The 18,997-nt window shown below is 39.1% G+C and overlaps 1 protein-coding gene and 1 pseudogene across 1 annotated transcript in view; one reads left to right on the forward strand and one right to left on the reverse strand.

Moving 5' to 3' along the window:
* Positions 1 to 18,997, forward strand: part of PAK1 (p21 (RAC1) activated kinase 1) — a 152,829-nt gene that overhangs the window by 41,241 nt on the left and 92,591 nt on the right. The gene's annotated exons all lie outside the window — the stretch shown is intronic.
* On the reverse strand, positions 9,038 to 10,151 carry LOC122201190 (annotated as a pseudogene).

The raw sequence follows: 18,997 nt of genomic DNA on the forward strand, positions 1-18,997 counted from the left end.
ACTTTTTGAGTATTTTTTCCCCTTCAAAGTGTGCTAAGGGCTATTCCTTCTGTTTCTTTGTGAAGAGAAAATTGTAGAATTTTAGGACTGAAATTTCCTTGTAAGGATGTCTAATACAGCTTTTACCTCATGTTTGAATTTCTTCTGCAAAGTCCTACCAAGTATTTTGCCAATATCTGTTTGCATATTTCCATGATGGAGCGCTCTGTATTGATAGAGACCGTCATTTTCGTGGTTTGACATTTTGGCTCTTAAAACTAAAATCTACTCCTGTGTGGCTTCTAATCACTGGCCTCTCACAAGAAATTTAGTCTCTGGTGGATGAAATGGTGATGTCAGATCTGTGGGTGTACATTGTCAATTCCACATCCAGCTAAGAGGATTAGGCAAGACAGAGCCTAGGAGCTTAGTTCCAGAGCCTCAAATTCATCCTGACGTCTTTGTGAGCAAATGGACTTTATTATAATTATTTAATCTTTTTCATGGACTTGCTAAATTTATTAGTACTAGAGTCACTAGAATTTATTATTAGAATTTATTAGTACTAGAAAGAAACTTGCTGATCATATGGCCTGTTTTTATCATTTTACAGATTAGTAACTGAGTCCCAGAGAGGTAAAGTTATCTGCCCAAAGACACACATAAATCCTGAGATTAGGATTCTGGTCTCCTGGTAGCAAGTGATGGATGTCATTTTATAGACAGCTCTTCTAGAAAAACTGTTATCAAACTCCAGAACTTTTTTTTTCAAGTGCCATGTGGCAGGTGTTCCTTGAGATTTCTATTAGGAGAGAGAGCATCAGTTAAAAATTTCATAGATTTCCATGTAAAAATAACATGCTATTTTTCAGTATCACAAGAGAAGGTTAAGGGTTCTATCCACAAACCTACAGGAGTTCATGTGCCAAATTCTTGAAAATTTATACTTCAAGACACAACTCAGAAATCTTCACTTTTGTGAAGTTCTCTGAGTATTCCCTCCCCCCATCCCCATTTCCTCATGGAAATGTTTCTCATTATGGTTCTCATGCTGTACAGGCAGTGTGGTATGGTGAAAAGAATATGGACATTGGATTCAAACAGGCAGGCTGGGTTGGATTTTGGATTCAAATAATTCATGTAAAGTGCTTATCAGAGTGCTGGACACACAATAAGAGTTCCTGAAATGTTAACTACTGTTATTGTAATTTTACTATTACTCATATCTTATCTCCCCCTTTAACCTGGGAGCTCTCAAGGGCAGTGTGTTTTTTCAAACCATGTAAGTCATAACTCATGGATTGTAGATTTAATGTAGTACATTGGACCACATTTTTAAAAAGCCAAATAGAATAGGCCAGAAAACAAATCAGAACACACGGTATATAGAAAGAGCAAAGTCTGTTTTGTGAAACTTGTATTTCAGTTTTATAGTTATAGATTGTGTGTGTGTGTGTACTGTGTCTCCATATAAATTGCATTCTTACTGTAGGTTGTAGTCAAAACAGTTTGAGAAACCCTGCTTTAGAGAAGAGACTGCCTGCTATTTATATCTTTTATTCACCGGAGCTGGCACAGTGTCTGGAACAAATCTGATGCCTGAAATTAATTGCTTAATATGTGATATAGATAGTAAATGCAATATAGGTTCAGAGAAAGGGGAAATTGTCTTGAGAATCATTTTAGTAACTTAGTTGAGAGCTTAGTTTTCTGATGTCTGAAAGATCTGGGGAAAAGTTGCAGCTCTGCTACTTATTGGCTAAGCAATAAGGCAAGTTACTTAACCTCTCATCATTTTCTTCATCTCTGAAATGGGGAAAATAATTATGTCAGGTTGTGAAGATTAAATGAGATAAAGTTACTAGAGTGGCCGGCACATTATGAGCACTTGCTTAATATTTTCATGGGCTGAAGCAGCCGTGGGAGGCTTTCTTGAGGAGGAGGCATTTGTCCTCTAAGTACTGGTATGAATTAGACATGAGAAATGTTTGAGATGTCCTGTATGTGGCTGAGTACCCTGTGAAAGCCATCCGTAGTCTTTTTCTCTTACATACTCTTTTTCCATGTTTTTTTCTCACCAAGGTACTCATAGTCTTTTTTTTCTCTTCAAAACCACTTCCTGGGAAGAAAGTCCGATGTCAGCTGTTACAACTTGCCTGTGGCCCCTCCCTAAGGCTAGTTCATTCCCATAGACAGAGAAAAGGAAATACTCCAGGTTGTCTGACTCAAGTTATACTTTCGGGAAGAATGCCTGCATAACCTCGGGAGAGAGTAGAGAGTGGTGGCCAAAGCAGCTGAGCTTGACCCCTGTGAAAAAAAGGTAAATAGGAAGGGTTCTTGGCCTCTGGTCCAAAGCCCAGACTGGAGCTCCAGAGGGCAGGTCCTTCTAAAGGTAGGCAAGTGGGAGGGTGGGGAGAAAGGTCACCCCTCTCTCTGACTTCTGATGATACTAGAAAAGAAATAGATCCAAATCTGGGAAGGAGGGATAGGGAGAGGAAGAGGGAGAAGGGTAGAAGGAGTAGGGAAGGGAAAGAAAGTGCTTGCAGAGTTATCTGAGTTAGCTCCATGGAAGGATAGCTAGTCTGGGAGTTAGGAGACCTGCATTCCGGTTCAGGCTTTCATCCTGAATCTCAGTTCTTTTGTAAAATACTTGCCCATTTTAGCCTTGGTAAAGAAAGGGCCTCTCTAAAACCTGTTTCTGTCTGAAACTTTTGTACCTGTTTAATAAAACCTAGAAGAGAGATGCAAGGGGCTCCTGGGTGGCTCGGTTAAGCGACCAACTTCGGCTCGGGTCATGATCTCACAGTTCATGAGTTTGAGCCCTGCATCATCAAGCTCTGTGCTGGTACTTCAGAGCCTGGAACCTGCTTTGGATTCTGGGTCTCCCTCTCTCTCTCTGCCCCTCTCCCGCTGGCACTCTGTCTGTCTCTCAAAAATAAATAAAACATTAAAAAAAAAACTTAAAAAAAAGAGAGATCCAAATAAAATAGCATTTCAGAGGAGGAGGAAGAGAGAACTGTTTGATTTCTTTAGCTATATTGAAGTTTTTCCACCTTGAGACTTGATATTTTGGATCATATAAGTCTGTGTTTGGGCTGGGGGATTGTTCTGTGCCCTCTAAGGTATTTAGCAGCGTCCTTGTTCTTTACCCACTGGATGCCAGTAGCATTTACTCTTCCCTCCAGTTGTGACAAACAAAAAATGTCTCTAGGCATTGCCAATGTCCTCTGGGGGTACAAAATCAACCCTGATTGAGAACCAGTGGTCTATATACATGCAAACTGTAGAGAAAGCTCAAAGATAAAGTTATTAATAATAATAGTAATAATATAATTTTATCCTTGTATAGTACTGTTATAAGCCTTCAAATATATTAGCTCATTTAATTTCCATAGTAAACCTAAGAATTAGGTACTATTATTGTTCGTGTTTCACAAATGAGGAAACTGAGGGGAAGAGGTTAAGTGAATTAATGGCAGCTGATGTTTTTATCAGTTGTTATGTGTCAAGGACTCTGCTAAGTACCTTACATATATGTTATCTCATTTAATCCTCACGACCTCATTTAACCCACCTGTGAGGTGGATGCAGGGCTACCATAACTTTACAGATGGGAAGCTATAGTGTGCTTAACTCTGTACGAGGCCCTGGGGGTATGCTGGAGATTAGTTTCTAGAGTACTTTTTCCTATTTTATCTCCCAAAACGATACTGTGAAGTAGATAGTATTACCTCCATTTCGTAGCTGAAGAAACTGAGACTAAGGGACAGAAAGGGGGAGAAACTGGTGGAGCTGCCTGGCATTTGTTATATGTATGTTTTATGTTTTTTGTGGTTGACCATGATGCTTCCAGCCACACAAAGCAGCAGGCAGTCAGGTGACATGTGCAGAGAATCCTGAGCCCCTGTTTGTAATGGAAAGAGTTGAGAGGAGCTCCTTCTGATTTGAGGTTTTCTTTTGCACATGTGCTCTCCTAACCCACTTCTTACTTCCTGATTGACATTGGCTGTATGTCACAAGTTGTAATTATGAAATAATTGGCTTGTTTATATTTTTACTGTCTTCTGCAGTGTTCTATTCTGTAAGCTCCATAAGTGTAGACTTATGTGTAAACAGACTGTTTTGTTCACCACAATATCTCAGCACAGTGCCTTGCATGCAGTAATTACTTTTATTTATGAAATTTCTGAATCAATAGGCATATAGGAAGGGAACTGAGAACCAAATTGATTTATTCAAGATTAGACAGCAATTTGGTAGCAATTTTGGGACTAGGTTTGATTTTTCCTATCCTCAGGCCTAGAATTCTTTGTAAGACATCGTGTTTCTTTCTATATACCTATCATATGATTGGGACTGTATGGTCTTGCTGTGTGGCTGTAGTCAAATCCCTCAGTTCTCCCTTCTATAAACAAAACTATTAAACAACTATTCTTTTCTCAATTTCAATCTTGGTTTCCACTAGTGATGTCCTGGTGTGGCCTCCAATCACAGGATAAGTATCTAGAAAAAACCAGGGAAGCCTCATTCTCCTTGCCAACCCAGAACTTCTGAATCATATTATCTCTCTTGAACAACTACTTCCTATTTCAGTGGTGATGTGGTAAGGGTATACTGATTAAAACAGAAAGTAGGTTTGAATGCAGAGGAAGAAGGCAATTAGAGTATCTACTTATACCCCTTTTTTTATTCAGGACTGCATGCTGAGTGCCTGCTTTTAAACTCAGATTTGGGGGTCTGTTCATTTTGCTTTTAGCTTATGGGAAAATGCCACAGAGTTACTTAACTTAGATGAGAAAAATGTCCTTCTCTCCTTGTTGCATTCATTTTGGTCAGTAAGATTATTTTGGTCTAGTGACAAGAAATATTTATGAAGAGAAAATAAGTATCTTAGGAGATCAGCTGTATGCAAAGCGCTTTCATGTCTGTTTTCTTACCTCATTTCCCAGCCATTTTGTAAAGGTAGTAATTGTTATTATTATCCTAATCTTACCAATAAAGAAAATAGATTCAGTGAAAAGTCAGGTTCATGCAGGTAGTGAGTAGTGGAACCAGGGTTTGAACTTCGGTCTGACTCTTAAGACCAGTGGGTGCTCTTGCCATTTTACCATACTGTGTATGTATGTGCGTGTGTGTGTTTAACAGCTTTATTGAGATATAATTAACATGCCGAAAAATTCACCTACTTCACGTGTACAATTCACTGTTTTTTCAGTATATTCACAGACTTGTATCATCATCACCACAATCTAGTTGTAGAACATTTTATCCTCCTAAAAGAAACCCTGTATCCATTAGCAGACTCTTAACCATTCTTCTCTATCCTCATCATCCTCGCCCTAGGCAACTACTAATCTATTTTTTGTCTCTATAGACTTGATTTGCCTATTTTGGACATTTCATATAAATGGAATCATTCAATATGTAGTGTTTTGTATCTTGTTTCTTTCATTCGTGGTTTTAAGTTTCATCTATGTTGTTTTTTTTCTTAAGTTTTATTTATTTTCAGAGCGCATGAGCATGAGTGGGGGAGGGGCAGAGAGAGAGGGAGAGGGGGAGAGAGAATCCCAAGGAGGCTCCACACTGTCAGTGAGGAGCCTGATGTGGGGCTTAAACTCACAAGCCGTGAAGTAACAACCTGATCCAAAGTCGGATGCTTAACTGACGGAGCCACTCACATGCCCCGAGGTTCATCTGTGTTGTAACACGTATCATTTCTTGTTATTGCTGAATGATATTTGGTGATTTTTTGGCCAAATAATATTCCATGGTTGGATATACCACATTTTATTTATTCATTCATCATTTGATGGACATTTGGGTTGTTTCTAATTTGTTGTTGTTATATATAGTGCTACTGTGAGCATTTATGTACAATATCTGTGTGGATGTGTATTTTCATTTATTTTTAAAAATAATTTATTCATTTTTCAATTTACATCCAAGTTAGTTAGCATATAGAGTGACAATGATTTCAGGAGTAGATTTCTTAATGCCCCTTACCCATTTAGCCCATCCCCCCTCCCACAACTCCTGCAGCAACCCTCTGTTTGTTCTTCACATTTAAGAGTCTCTTATGTTTTTGTCCCCCTCCCTGTTTTTATATTATTTTTGCTTCCCTTCCCTTATGTTCATCTGTTTTGCATCTTAAAGTCCTCGTATGAGTGAAGTCATATATTTGTCTTTCTCTAATTTCACTTAGCATAATACTCTCCAGTTCCATCCACGTAGTTTTAAATGGCAAGATTTCATTCTTCTTGATTGCCGAGTATTACTCCATTGTATATATATACCAGATCTTCTTTATCCATTCATCTGTCGATGGACATTTGGGCTCTTTCCATACTTTGCCCATTGTTGATAGCGCTGCTATAAACATTGGGGTGCATGTGCCCCTTCAAACCAGCACACTTGTATCCTTTAGATAAATACCTAGTAGTGCAATTGCTGGGTTGTAAGGTAGTTCTATTTTTAATTTTTTGAGGAACCTCCATACCCTTTTCCAGAGTGGCTGCACCAGTTTGCATTCCCACCAGCAGTGCAAAAGAGATCCTCTTTCTCTGCATCCTTGCCAACATCTGTTGTTGCCTGAGTTGTTAATGTTAGCCATTCTGACAGGTGTGAGGTGGTATCTCATCGTGGTTTTGATTCGTATTTCCCTGATGTGGAGTGATGTTGAGCATCTTTTCATGTGTCGGGTGGCCATCTGGATGTCTTCTTTGGAGAAGTGTCTATGGATGTCTTTTGCCCATTTCTTCACTGGATTCTTTGTATTTTGGGGGTTGAGTTTGATAAGTTCTTTATAGATTTTGGATACTAACCCTTTATCTGATATGTCGTTTGCAAATATCTTCTCCCATTCCGTCGGTTGCCTTTTACTTTTGCTGATTGTTTCCTTTGCAGTGCAGAAGCTTTTTATTTTGATGAGGTCCCACTATTTCATTTTTCTTTTGTTTCCCTTGCCTCTGGAGATGTGTTGAGTAAGAAGTTGCTGCGGCCCAGGTCAAAGAAGTTTTTGCCTGCTTTCTCCTCAAGGATTTTGATGGCTTCCTGTCTTACATTTAAGTCTTTCACCCATTTTGAGTTTATTTTTGTGAATGGTGTAAGAAAGTGGTCCAGGTTCATTCTTCTGCATGTCACTGTCCAGTTTTCCCAGCACCACTTGCTGAAGAGACTGTCTTTATTCCATTGGATATTCTTTCCTGCTTTGTCAAAGATTAGTTGGCCATACATTTGTGGGTCCATTTCTGGGTTCTCTATTCCGTTCCATTGATCTGAGTGTCTGTTTTTGTGCCGTGTTTTCATTTATTTTAAGTATATATTTAGGAGTGGAATTGCTTGTTCATATGGTAACTGTTTTTATCCTTTTGAGGAACTTATAGACTTTTTGCAAAAGAACTGCACCATTTTACATTCCCCACAGCATTATATGATGGCTTTTATTTCTCCACATCCGCACCAACACTTGTTATTATCTTTTTTTTAATGTTTATTTATTTTGAGAGAGAGATAGACAGAGAGAAAGTGAGTGAGCAGGGGACGGGCAGAGAGAGAGAGAGGGAGGGAGAGAATTCCAAGCAGCCTCTGTACTGTTAGCACAGAGTTCAACTCAGGGCTCAATCTCACAAACTCTGAGATCATGACCTGAGCTGAAATCAATAAAGTCACTCAACTGGCTGAGCCACCTAGGCACCCCGTCTATCTTTTTTATTATAGTCATCCTAGCGGGTGTGAAATCTAATTATGATTTTGATTTGAATATCCCTAATGACTAATAATGTTGAGCAACTTTTCATGTGCTTATTGGCCATTTGTATATTTTTGGACAAATTTTTATTCAGATCCTTTGTCCATTTTTAAATTGGGGTGTCTTTTTACTATTGTAGACTTACCTTGGAAGGCAGCTATGCTCACCATGATACCACCAATGCTATTGTAGGCATACCTTGGAGATACTGTGGGTTTGGTCCCAGACCACTGCAATAACATGAACGTTACAATAAAGTGAGCCAAATGAATCTCTTTATTTCACAGTGCATATAAAAGTTATGTTTATGGGGCACTTGGGTGGCTCAGTCGGTTTAGCATCCGACTTCGGCTTAGGTCATGAGCTTGTAGTTCTTGAGTTCAAGACCTGCATCGGGTGCTGCGGTGACAGCTCAGAGCCTGGAACCTGCTTCAGATTCTGTGTCTCCCTCTCTCTTTGTTCCTCCGTTGCTCGTGCTCTCTCTCTCTCTCTCTCAAAAATAAATAAAGATTTAAAAAAATTAAAAAAAATATGTTTACATTATACTGTAGTCTATTAAGTGTGCAATAGCATTATGTCTAAAAAAGCAATGTATGTACCTTAATTAAAATACTTTATTACTGGGGCACCTGAATGGCTCATTTGGTTAAGCATCCAACTCTTGATCTCACCCAGGTCTTGATGTCAGGGGTGTGAGTTCAAGCCCCACGTTGGGTTCCATGTTGGGCTCCACGCTGGGTGTGGAGCCTATTTAAAAGAAAAAAATACTTTATTACTAAAAATGTGTACCATCATTTGAGCTTTTAGTGAGTTGTAATCTTTGTGCTGGTGGAGGGTCTTGCCTCCCTGTTGATGGCTGCTGACTGATCAGGGTGATGGTTGCTGAAGGTTAGGGTGGCTGTGGCAATTTCTTAACATAAGACAATGATAAAGTTTGCTGTGTTGATTGGCCCTTCTTTCATGAACGATTTTTCTGTGGGATGAGATGCTGTTTGCTAGCATTTTACCGTTGGTAGAATTTCTTTCAAAATTGGAGTCCATCCTCTAAAACCCTGCTGCTGCTTAATCCATTTAGTTTATGTAATATTCTAAATCCTTTCTGTCATTTCAAGAGTCTTCACAGCATCTTCACCAGGAGTAGATGCCATCTCAAGAAATACTTCCTTTGCTCATCCGTAAGAAGCCACTCCTCGTTTGTTCAAGTTTTATCATGAGATTGTAGCAATAAGTACAGATGTGGTGGAAAGAGCAAGAGAACTAGAGTTACAGGTGGAGCCTTAAGATCTGATTCACTAGAATGGTGAATCCTTTCTAGTGGTTTTCAGGGTTTCTTTGCCCAGATTTATCACAACAATCAGTATCTATAGTAGCCTTACAAAATGTATATCTTAAATAATAAGAATTGAAAGTCGAAATGACTCCTCGATATATGTACTACAGAATGGGTATTGTATTAGTGGGCATGAAAACATTCATTTCATTGTATGTCTTCATCAGAACTCTTGAGTGACCAGGTGCGCTGTCAATGAGCAGTCATATTTTGAAAGCAATCCTTTTTTTTCTGAACAGTTGGTCTCAATAGTGGGCCTAAAATCCTCAGTAAACCATGTTGTAAACAGATGTGGTCTCATCCAGGTTTTGTTCCATTCATGGAGCACAGGCAGAATTGATTTAGCATGATTCTTCAAAGCCCTAGGATTTTCAGAATGGTAAGTGAGCACAGGCTTCAACTTAAAGTCACCAGCTACATCAGCCCCTAGCAAGAGAGTCAGCCTGTCCTTCGAAGTTTTGAAACCAAGCATTGACTTCTCCTCTCTAGCTATGGAAATCCTAGATGGCATCTTCCTCTAATAGAAGGCTGTGTTGTCTATATTGAAAATCTGTTGTTGAGTGTAGCCACCTTCATGAATTATCTTAGCTACATCTTCTGGGTAAGTTACTGTAACTTCCACACCAGCACTTCATGCTTCACCTAACACTTTTATATTATGGAGATAGCTATTCTCCTTAAATCTCATCAACCAATCTCTGCTAGCTTCAAACTTTATTCTGCAGCTTCCTCACCCCTCTTAGTCTTCATAGAATTGAAGAGAGTTAGGGCTTTTGTCTGGGTTAAGATTTTGCTTAAGGCATAGTTGTGGCTGATTCAATCTTCTGTCCAGACCAGTCAGACTTTCTCCATATCAGCAATAAGGCTGTTTCACTTTCTTATCATTTGCATGTTCACTGGAGTAGCACCTTTAATTTCTTTCAAGGACTTTTCTTTTGCATTCACACCTTTGCTAACTGTTTGGCACAAGAGGCTTAGCTTTTAGCCTACCTCAGCCTTCAACATGCCTTCCTTACTAAGCTTAGTCATTTCTAGCTTTTGATTTAGATTGACAGACATGCAACTTTCTCTTTCACTTGAATACTTAGAGGCCATTGTAGGCTTATTAGTTGACCTAATTTTAATACTGGGAGGCCCAAAGAGAGGGAGAGAGATGGGAGAACATTTGGTTGGTGGAGTGGTAAGAACACATGGAACATTTATCGATTAAGTTCTGCATCTTATATGGGTATGGTTTGTTGTACCTCACAGCAATGACAATAGTAACATGAAAGATCACTGGTCACAGATCATCAGAATAAATATAATAATAATGAAAAAGTTTGGAATTTTGTGAGAACTACCAAAATGTGGCACAGAGACACAAAGCAAGCAAATGCTGTTGGAAACATGGCACCAATAAACTTCCTTGGCACCGCATTGCCACAGATCTTCAATTTGTAAAAATTGTCCTCACAGGGTGTATGAGGTACAATAAAATGAGGTATGCTTGTATTGTAAGAGTTCTTTATGTAGTCTTACGGTCCCTTATCAGGTATATGATCTACAAATATTTTCTCCTGTGGATTTTCTTTTTGCTTTCTTGCTTTCACTTGCAGTACAAAAGGTTGTAATTTTGCTGTTGTCCAATTTATTTAGTTTTTCTTTTGTTGTTTGGGCTTTTGGTGCCATATATGAAAAATAATTGCCTAGTCCCAGGTCATGAATATCTATACTTAGGTTTTCTTCTAAGTGTTTTATAGTTTTAGCTCTTACATTTAGAGCTATGAATTACTTTTTGCATATGATATGAGGTAGTAGTCCAACTTCATACTTTTTCAGGTGGATAATCAGTTGTCCCAGCACCGCTTGTTGAAAAGACTGTTATTTTCTCATTAAATTATCTTGGCACTTTGTCAGAATCATTTGACCATAGATATAAGAGTTAATTCCTGGACTCCCAATTCTGTTTCATTGATCTACCTCTCTGTCTCTATGCCAGAATCACACTGTGTTCATTACAACTACTTTGTAGTAAGTTTTGAAATTGGGAAGTTTGAATCTTCCAGCTCTGTTCTTCTTTTTCAAGGTTGTACAAGTCTTACACTTCTTTTATTCTTTTTGATGCTATTGTAAATGTAATGAAAAAAATTTTTTTCAGCTTTTGGATTGTTCATTGCTCATGTATGGAGATATAGTTGATTTTTGTATTGATCTTATATCTTTTGTATTAGTCTTGTATCCTGCAACCTGGTTGCACTCGTTTATTAATTCTAATAGTTATGTGTGCATGTGTGTGTGTATGTGTGGACTCCTCAGGATTTTCTATATATAAGATCATGTGACCTCAAATAGAAATCATTGTACTTCTTCCTGTCTAATCTGGTTGCATTTATTTATTTATTTATTTACTTATTTATTTATTTTGTCTAATTGCTCTGGCTAGAACCTCTAATATAATGTTAAATAAAGGTGGCAAAAGCAGATATTCTTTTCTTGTCCTGATTTTGGGGAGAAAGCATTCAATTATTTACCAATTTAAGTATGATACTAGGTGTGGGTTTTGTTGTGGATGCGCTTTATCACATTAAGGAAGTTTCCTTCTATTATTGGTTTCTTGAATGTTTTATCATGAAAAGCTGTTAGATTTTGTCAAATGCTTTTTATATGTCAGTAGAGATGATCTTACACTTTCTGTTCTTTACTCTGTTAATATGGTGTATTGACTGATCTTTTTTGGACGTTAAACCAACCTTATGCACCCTGGATCACACTGTGTTTTATGAGAAGTATTTTTGGGGTACTAACTGGTTATCAACCCTGTGGAAGTACACACATGACTAAGATGTTTTGGGGCCATTCACTATAGTTTTGGAGACAGAAAAACACGTAGGTTTAAAGTTGAAAACACAGGAATACGATAAAGACAGCATCTTGTGTTGATATGTGATGGACAGTTACCAGATGAACTCTACAGTGACCTTATTTTCAGGCCATTCAGTGACAGTAGGGTTGGCATAGTGAAACTCTTTTGTCCTCAGATACGTCCTTTCCCTTCTCCAGGTCTTAGATTCACTGTCTGTACATGGGAAAGTTGGACTTAGTGGTATGTAAGATTCCCTTTAGTTAAATAGCATGTTGTGAAATTACTTGCCTTCTGTGGGGCTTCCTTTACTTAGGTCCTTCTGAAAAGTTTGCTGTTTTGATAAATTCTAAGTGGCTGGGTAGTTAGGTGCCCCTTCTTATTCTGATTCTGAGTCGAGCAAAGATGCTTTGCTCCGTTTTAGTTGTCCTTAATCACACTCCCATCTCAGAGAGATTATTTCTTTTCATATTATTCCACATTCTGGTGAAAGGAGATAGCCCTTGAGAAGGGCCATTTCCTTTAGCAACACAAGCTCTGTGAGGGGCAAAGGCTTCTGGAGAGGGGGTTGGGAGTGTGTTTCAGGCTCACCTGTACATTTAACTAACTGTTAAAATTTGGCACATCAATTCATTCTATTCTTGTTTCCATTGCTCATCTGTCAAATTGAAAAAGACGTACCACTATTATTACATAACCTTTCAGGGTAGTTATGAAGTGTAAATGATAGCCTAGATGCATTTAAAACTGTGTGTACACATTAGTTATTTGCAAAAGGTGGAGTTGCAAATAATATAGCAAAAATAATGTAAATAAAAACCAGTGTAAATATTAATGGTTAATATTAAACCAATGTAAATATTAATATTATTGTTGTAAATAATAATACAAATAATAGCAAAAAGTTACAAATAATATAGCAAAATGTAGCTAAACGATAGGTATGTTTTAAACCCCTACTGTTCATGACACTTTTGGTAGGTACTTTAAACATTATTTCTCCAGCACTTTAAAATTTTTTTTTTTTTAACGTTTTATTTATTTTTGAGACAGGGAGAGACAGAGCATGAACAGGGGAGGGTCAGAGAGAGGGAGACACAGAATCTGAAACAGGCTCCAGGCTCTGAGCTGTCAGCACAGAGCCCGACGCGGGGCTCGAACTCCCGGACCGCGAGGTCATGACCTGAGCCGAAGTCGGCCGCTTAACTGACTGAGCCACCCAGGTGCCCCTCCAGCACTTTAAAATAAAAACATTATCGCCATTTGATAGGTGAGGAAATTCCAGTTCAAAAGGGTTAAATAATCAGGTCAAGGTGGCAGAGTCAGGAATCAAAACTGGATCTAATTCCAGAGTCCACATTCTATTATATGTTGCTGCGGTTGTCTCATTACTTTGATGTTCAGTTTGGTAACTTGCTCAAGATGGTGTTTTCTAGGCTTCTCTACTGAGAAGTTACTCTTTTCTCCTTCATAATTAAATAAGTATTTTGTAGGGAGGTACTATGAAACTATGTAAATATCCTTTTCTGTGCCAAGCTGTCTATATATTTATTTGTATCCATATGGACTCAATGGCTTCCTGTTTTATTTGGTAGGTAGTAAGCTATTGCTATTATTATTTATTTTGATGCTCAAATTCTCCCTGATTTGGCCAGTAGGAGCCCCATTCAAGTTGGCTTCTGTCTACTTTTCACATGTCCCTGCCATTCTTTGACCACTCCTTTGCTTTCTGGCCCAAGAAAATATTCTAGGCTCATCTTGTGCATTCTCAGCCCTAGCCCTGGAATAAACCATTTCACCAAGAAGCCTTTCATTTCTTTTAGTGGTAAGTGGTATTTAGAACCCAAGATCTGGCTGCTAGGTATGCTTGTTTCTGTTGGGCTTATGCTGCTCCCAGGCCCTCACAATAGACATAGTGAGGAATTGAGGTTCTAACTCCCCATTACAGGCTCTCTCCACTGTATGGATGCTTTCCTTATCCTGTGTGGGCTTCAATACCCTAGACCAGGCTGCTCTGTCATGGACATTTCTTCTTTTTTTTTCAGCTTGGGTTCTGAAATGCGTACCAGGTACCTTCACCCTCATATGGATGCCCTCCTCACTATACTTAGATTCTTATATCCCACACCAGTCCATCTACCTGCTCTGTGCATGGATGCCCTTTTCACTTTGTTTGGGCTTCGGTTCTCCTTACCAGCCTGCTTCTCCTCCACCCGCCTCCGCAGTGCAGATTCTCCTCACCCTGTTTAGGCTCTGATCACGATGTTGGCTGCCCTCATCATTTTTTAACTGGGCTATTATAACACAGTAGCTTCCTAACAGTCTTACTGCTTTTAATCTTCCCGTATCTTTCACAGTTCTGCTAGAGTGATCTTTCTAAAATAGAAGTCAAATCATGCCACTGTTCTGTTTTAAAAATTTATAATAGTTCCCCTTGCCTGTAGAGTGAATTCCAAGTTCCTTAGACTGGCATGCAGGGCTCTCCAGAATCTGACCCAAATGTGCCTTTCCTGCCTCTTTTCTTTCTTTTTTTCCCCCTATTTTTTTTTAATGTTTATTTGAGGGAGAGAGAGAGAGAGAGAGAGAGAGAGCAAGCAAGCAGGGGTGGGGCAGAGAGAGAGGGAGACACAGAATCTGAAGCAGGCTCCAGGCTCTTGAGCTGTCAGCACAGAGCCTGATGCAGGACTCGAACCCATGAACCGTGAGATCATGACCTGAGCTGAAGTCAGACACTTAATCAACTGAGTCACACAGGTGCCCCTCCTGCCTTGTTTCTTATTAACTCCTCTGTGCACCCTGCACTCCAGCCATGGTCATTGGCCATTCCTTATGTACCTATGCATGTACTCTTCTAAGTTTTTGCCTTTGTCTTCTCCTTTCCTTGGCTTAGCTAACTCTTTTCTTTGGTATATGACAAAATCCCTTTGGATGCTTGTTCAGGTTTCTGGTGTGGACTATCACAGCCTGAGTACAGTATAGTCAAGAGGGCATCTATAAAGGGAAGAGGTTGCCTGGTGAAGCCTCTCTGACCTCCATCCATAGTCAAAATCAATCCCTTCCCCCCCCCCCCCCCCCCCCACTTCTGATGAAATACTTACTTCATTCTTCCTGTTTTCATGATTGACTTTTATCTGTTGCTCCTGATTCATTGGCTGCTCTTTGAATTCACCTAGCACATGGCATGTATCTAGTAGACTCTTAGGGAAAGTCGGTAGAACTTGTTGATGACTTCTGAGTTGTGAGTCTGTTGTTTTTCATCTGAAGTCTTTTTACAGGTCCTGCTGAGGTCCAAGAGGCTCAACTGCACGCAAGCGTTTGGGTTGTGGTACTGCTGGGTCAGATGCCTCCCTGTGTCAGAGCTCATTCTGAGAAAATTAAATATTCACACTGCTCTTCTTTTTTGTGCATTCCAAATATATCCTTAAAAAAAAATTCTCTACACTCTCATCCCAAATAAAAGACTTTCTGGCTACATGTATATGGGTATCTATGGCTGCAAATAATGGCAGCTACACAACTGTACCAAAAAAGCCTTCCCCAAACTGTATGAAGGACAGTGTAATGACAACATGTGTCTTTTAACAGCCTGTCTATCATTTAGTCTGTTTTTGGAGAGGCATTTAGGCTGAAGTGTCAGCAAAGGAAGGTTAAACTTTCTCAATGACTTACTAATCTGTATTGTTCGGGTGCAGGAAGGGAGAAAAGAAGTGTCACTGGTTAGGTTCCTTGCAGAATATGTGGGTGTCTAGGGAGGAAGAAAACGATAGGGGATTGTATTTTCATAGGTCTCACTGCCAACCCCACTTACTCTAGTTGTCGTCACTGTCTTCTCTTGTTCTACTTATACCCTCCTCTGGGCCTTTGTCCAGGCTTTCTTTTTTCCTTTTTCTTAATTAATTAATTAAATGAGAGAGAGAGAGAGAGAGAGAGAGAGATGAGAGCGAGCAGGGGAGAGCAGCAGAGGGAGAGAGAATCTTAAGCAGGCTCTACCCTCAGCATGGAGCCCAAATGGAGGGCTTAATCCCACGACCCTGGGATCATGACCTGAGCCAAAAGAAGAGTCAGACACTGAACCAACTGAGCCACTCAGGTGCCCCCAGGCTTCTCTTTTCTAAGTTTGAACTGATTTCAAAGACTAGGCTTTTTTCCATGCTTTATAATCATGACAATGAATGGCAAAAAAAAAAAAAAAAAAAAAAAAAAAAATTGTTTACTTTGACCTTTCCTGTCAGATTTTTAGTCTAGTTAAAATAATTTCAAAATTGAGGTCAAGGGGAACCTGGGTGGCTCAGTCGGTTGAGTGTCCTACTTTGGCTCAGGTCATGATCTTGTGGTTCATGGGTTCAAGGCTGGCATCAGCCTCTGTGCTGACACCTCAGAGCCTAGAGCTTGCTTCAGATTCTTTGTCTCCTTCTCTCTCTGCTCCTCCTGACTTTCTCTCTCTCTCTCTCTCTGTCTCTCAAAAACAAACATTAAAAATTTTTTTTTTAAATTGAGGTCAAAACATTTTCTAACATACGTATTCAGTTTTTAGCTCTTACGGAGGCAGGGCACCACAAGGATTGCAGTCAAGCTTACCTACAAGGTACTTGTACTTACCTAAAAGGCTAACTTTTAGTTTGATTTTGTCTGAGAGACAATGTTCCATCTGCCTAGTGGTAATTGAAATTAAAGAAGAAGAAGGCTTTAGTTTCTCTACTGTTGGGGAAGCAGCATGAGAAGCTCTTTAGGATGTGATAGACCTGATTTCTAATTCCAGCTTTAGTATCTACTAGGTTTGCAGTCTTTGGCAAGTGTAAGTTCTCTGTGCCTTATTTTTCTTGTCTGTAAAATGAGGATAATAAAGCCAGTTTTTAGGAGCTGTAAGGATAAATGTGGTTCTTCTAGGCCAGACTCTGATTTTGACTTTGTCACTAACAATGGGAGTCATCACCCTAAGTATTGTCTCTGGCATAGTGTATCATTTCACGCATCTCAAGCCACTTTCCCATCATCTTATGTAATCTTCACAGTATGTTCAGGAAGGGAAAGATAGTGTGATTGTTCTCACTTGAAAAATGGGGAAACTGATGCTCAGAGAAGTGGCCTGTCCAAGGACCAGGACTTAAGAGTCTTAGTTTAGGACTACCTTTGTACACTGACCAGTTCTAGGAGAGAGCATTGTGGTAAAGATTGTCCTGAACTGAAAGTCAAGAACACCCTGATTAATGTCTTTGCTAGGAGAATTTGGGAATATCATCTCAGTTTCTATTTTAAAGCAAATATGCTAACTCTTCTGCCTAACTCGTGTTGGCTTGTTCATTCGGCAATTACCAAGCCTTTACTGTGCTGTACATTGTGGTAGGCCTGCCCTTCCCTCAAGCTGCTCACACTTCACCGTGGAGAACAGATAATCTGTATCAGTGAGAAGAGCTATAGCAAATGTGTGTGTGTGGTGGGGGGTGGGACTGGCATTGGTAGTGCCAGTGGTCCGGGAGAGATGGCTTTGGGACTGGGCTTTGCTTGTGAGGAGAAATCTCACAGGATTTTATGTAAGAATTAAATTGGATAATGAGTATGACTGAGCTTTGTTTATTGTAATGAACTGCATAAATGTTAGAGACTGTCATAGGAAGTACTTCTTTTCTAATACCTTACTAACCTAGTGGAACACCACAACAGGAGTCAAAGCTTAGTTAATGTGAGAAGAAAGATTTTAGTGGCAACAAAGATTGGAAGCTCATTTAAAAAAAAAAATCTGGGGGCACCTGGGTGGCTCAGTTGGTTAAGTGTCTGACTTTGGCTCGGGTCATGATCTCACGGCTTGTGGGTTTAGGCCTGCATCTGGCTCTGTGCTGACAGCTCAGAGCCTGGAGCCTGCTTCGGATTCTGTGTTCCTCTTTTGCTCTGCCCTTCCCTTGCTTATGCTCTGTCTGTCTCTCTCTCTCTCAAAAATAAATACACATTAAAAAAAAATTTTTTTTAAATCTGTATCTAAAGTGCTTTGAGTCTATGATTTCTTAAAATGGGGATATGCCTATTAAAATGTCTTTTGCTTTGATGACACAATGGACCTTCAAACTGTTTTTGGGTTTGTAAAGAATTTGTTTAATAATCTTAATAATCTTAATCTTAATAATCTTTAATCTTTTTAAAAAAGCTACTTGTGTTGCTGCAGTTTTAAATATTTAAGAGCTATATTTAACAAGCATGTATCCTGGGGTCTAAATGGGAGCAGATTAAGACAGAGAGCAATTGTGTGGCTGGGCCAAAAGATATGTGATACTTTTATTTTTTAAATTTGTTTTGATTCAGTAGATATAATTGTTAAGAACTTTGTATGTATGAGGCTTTGATTGGGTCCTGAGGAAACAAATGAATGAAACATTCTCTAACCAAAGGGACTTCTACTAGTCTGGCTGGAGATAGAAGACATCTGTGGTAAATTTTCATGAGGCACTCTAAGATCCTAAAGGATGAAGACCTACTCAAGCCTTGGGCAGGACCACAGCAGAGATGGCAAGTTTGGAGAGGTTAACACCTGAAGGTTAAAAGTTTGCCAGGAAACAAAGGGAGATAATGAGAGATAAGGCTGTTCCAATTAGAGATAACAGCATGAACAAAGGCATGGAGGCTTAGAGTAGTACCTGCTACTTAAAGCACTCAATAAATAAGAGATAAATTCCTTAGAATTCAATGCTGGGATATTGGAATTGATAAGACTTTGTTTTGTCCTTTTTTGGGGGAGATGGTAAGAGTATTTTTAGTTTGTTAGGGTTAGTGACAATGTGTAAGATGGAGTACTTTTTTTAATTTGTATTTTTGCTCTACCACTTTTACAAAATTGGTGTATGATGGACGTAGAACATTATATTAGTTTCAGGTGTACAACATAATGATTCAGTATTTGTATACGTTGTGAAATGTTCACCACATTGTTAACATCTGTCACCATAGTTACAATATTTTTCTTTCCTTTTTCTTGTGATGAGGACTTTTAATATTCACTCTCTTAGCAACTTTCAAATATGTAATACAGTATATTTTACCATAATCACCATGGTAAAATCACCATGTAATGTTGTACATTACATTCCCAAGACTTACTTATTTTATAGCT

The sequence above is a fragment of the Panthera leo genome, chromosome D1 (genome assembly GCF_018350215.1).
Source record: "Panthera leo isolate Ple1 chromosome D1, P.leo_Ple1_pat1.1, whole genome shotgun sequence".
Lineage (NCBI taxonomy): Eukaryota > Metazoa > Chordata > Mammalia > Carnivora > Felidae > Panthera > Panthera leo.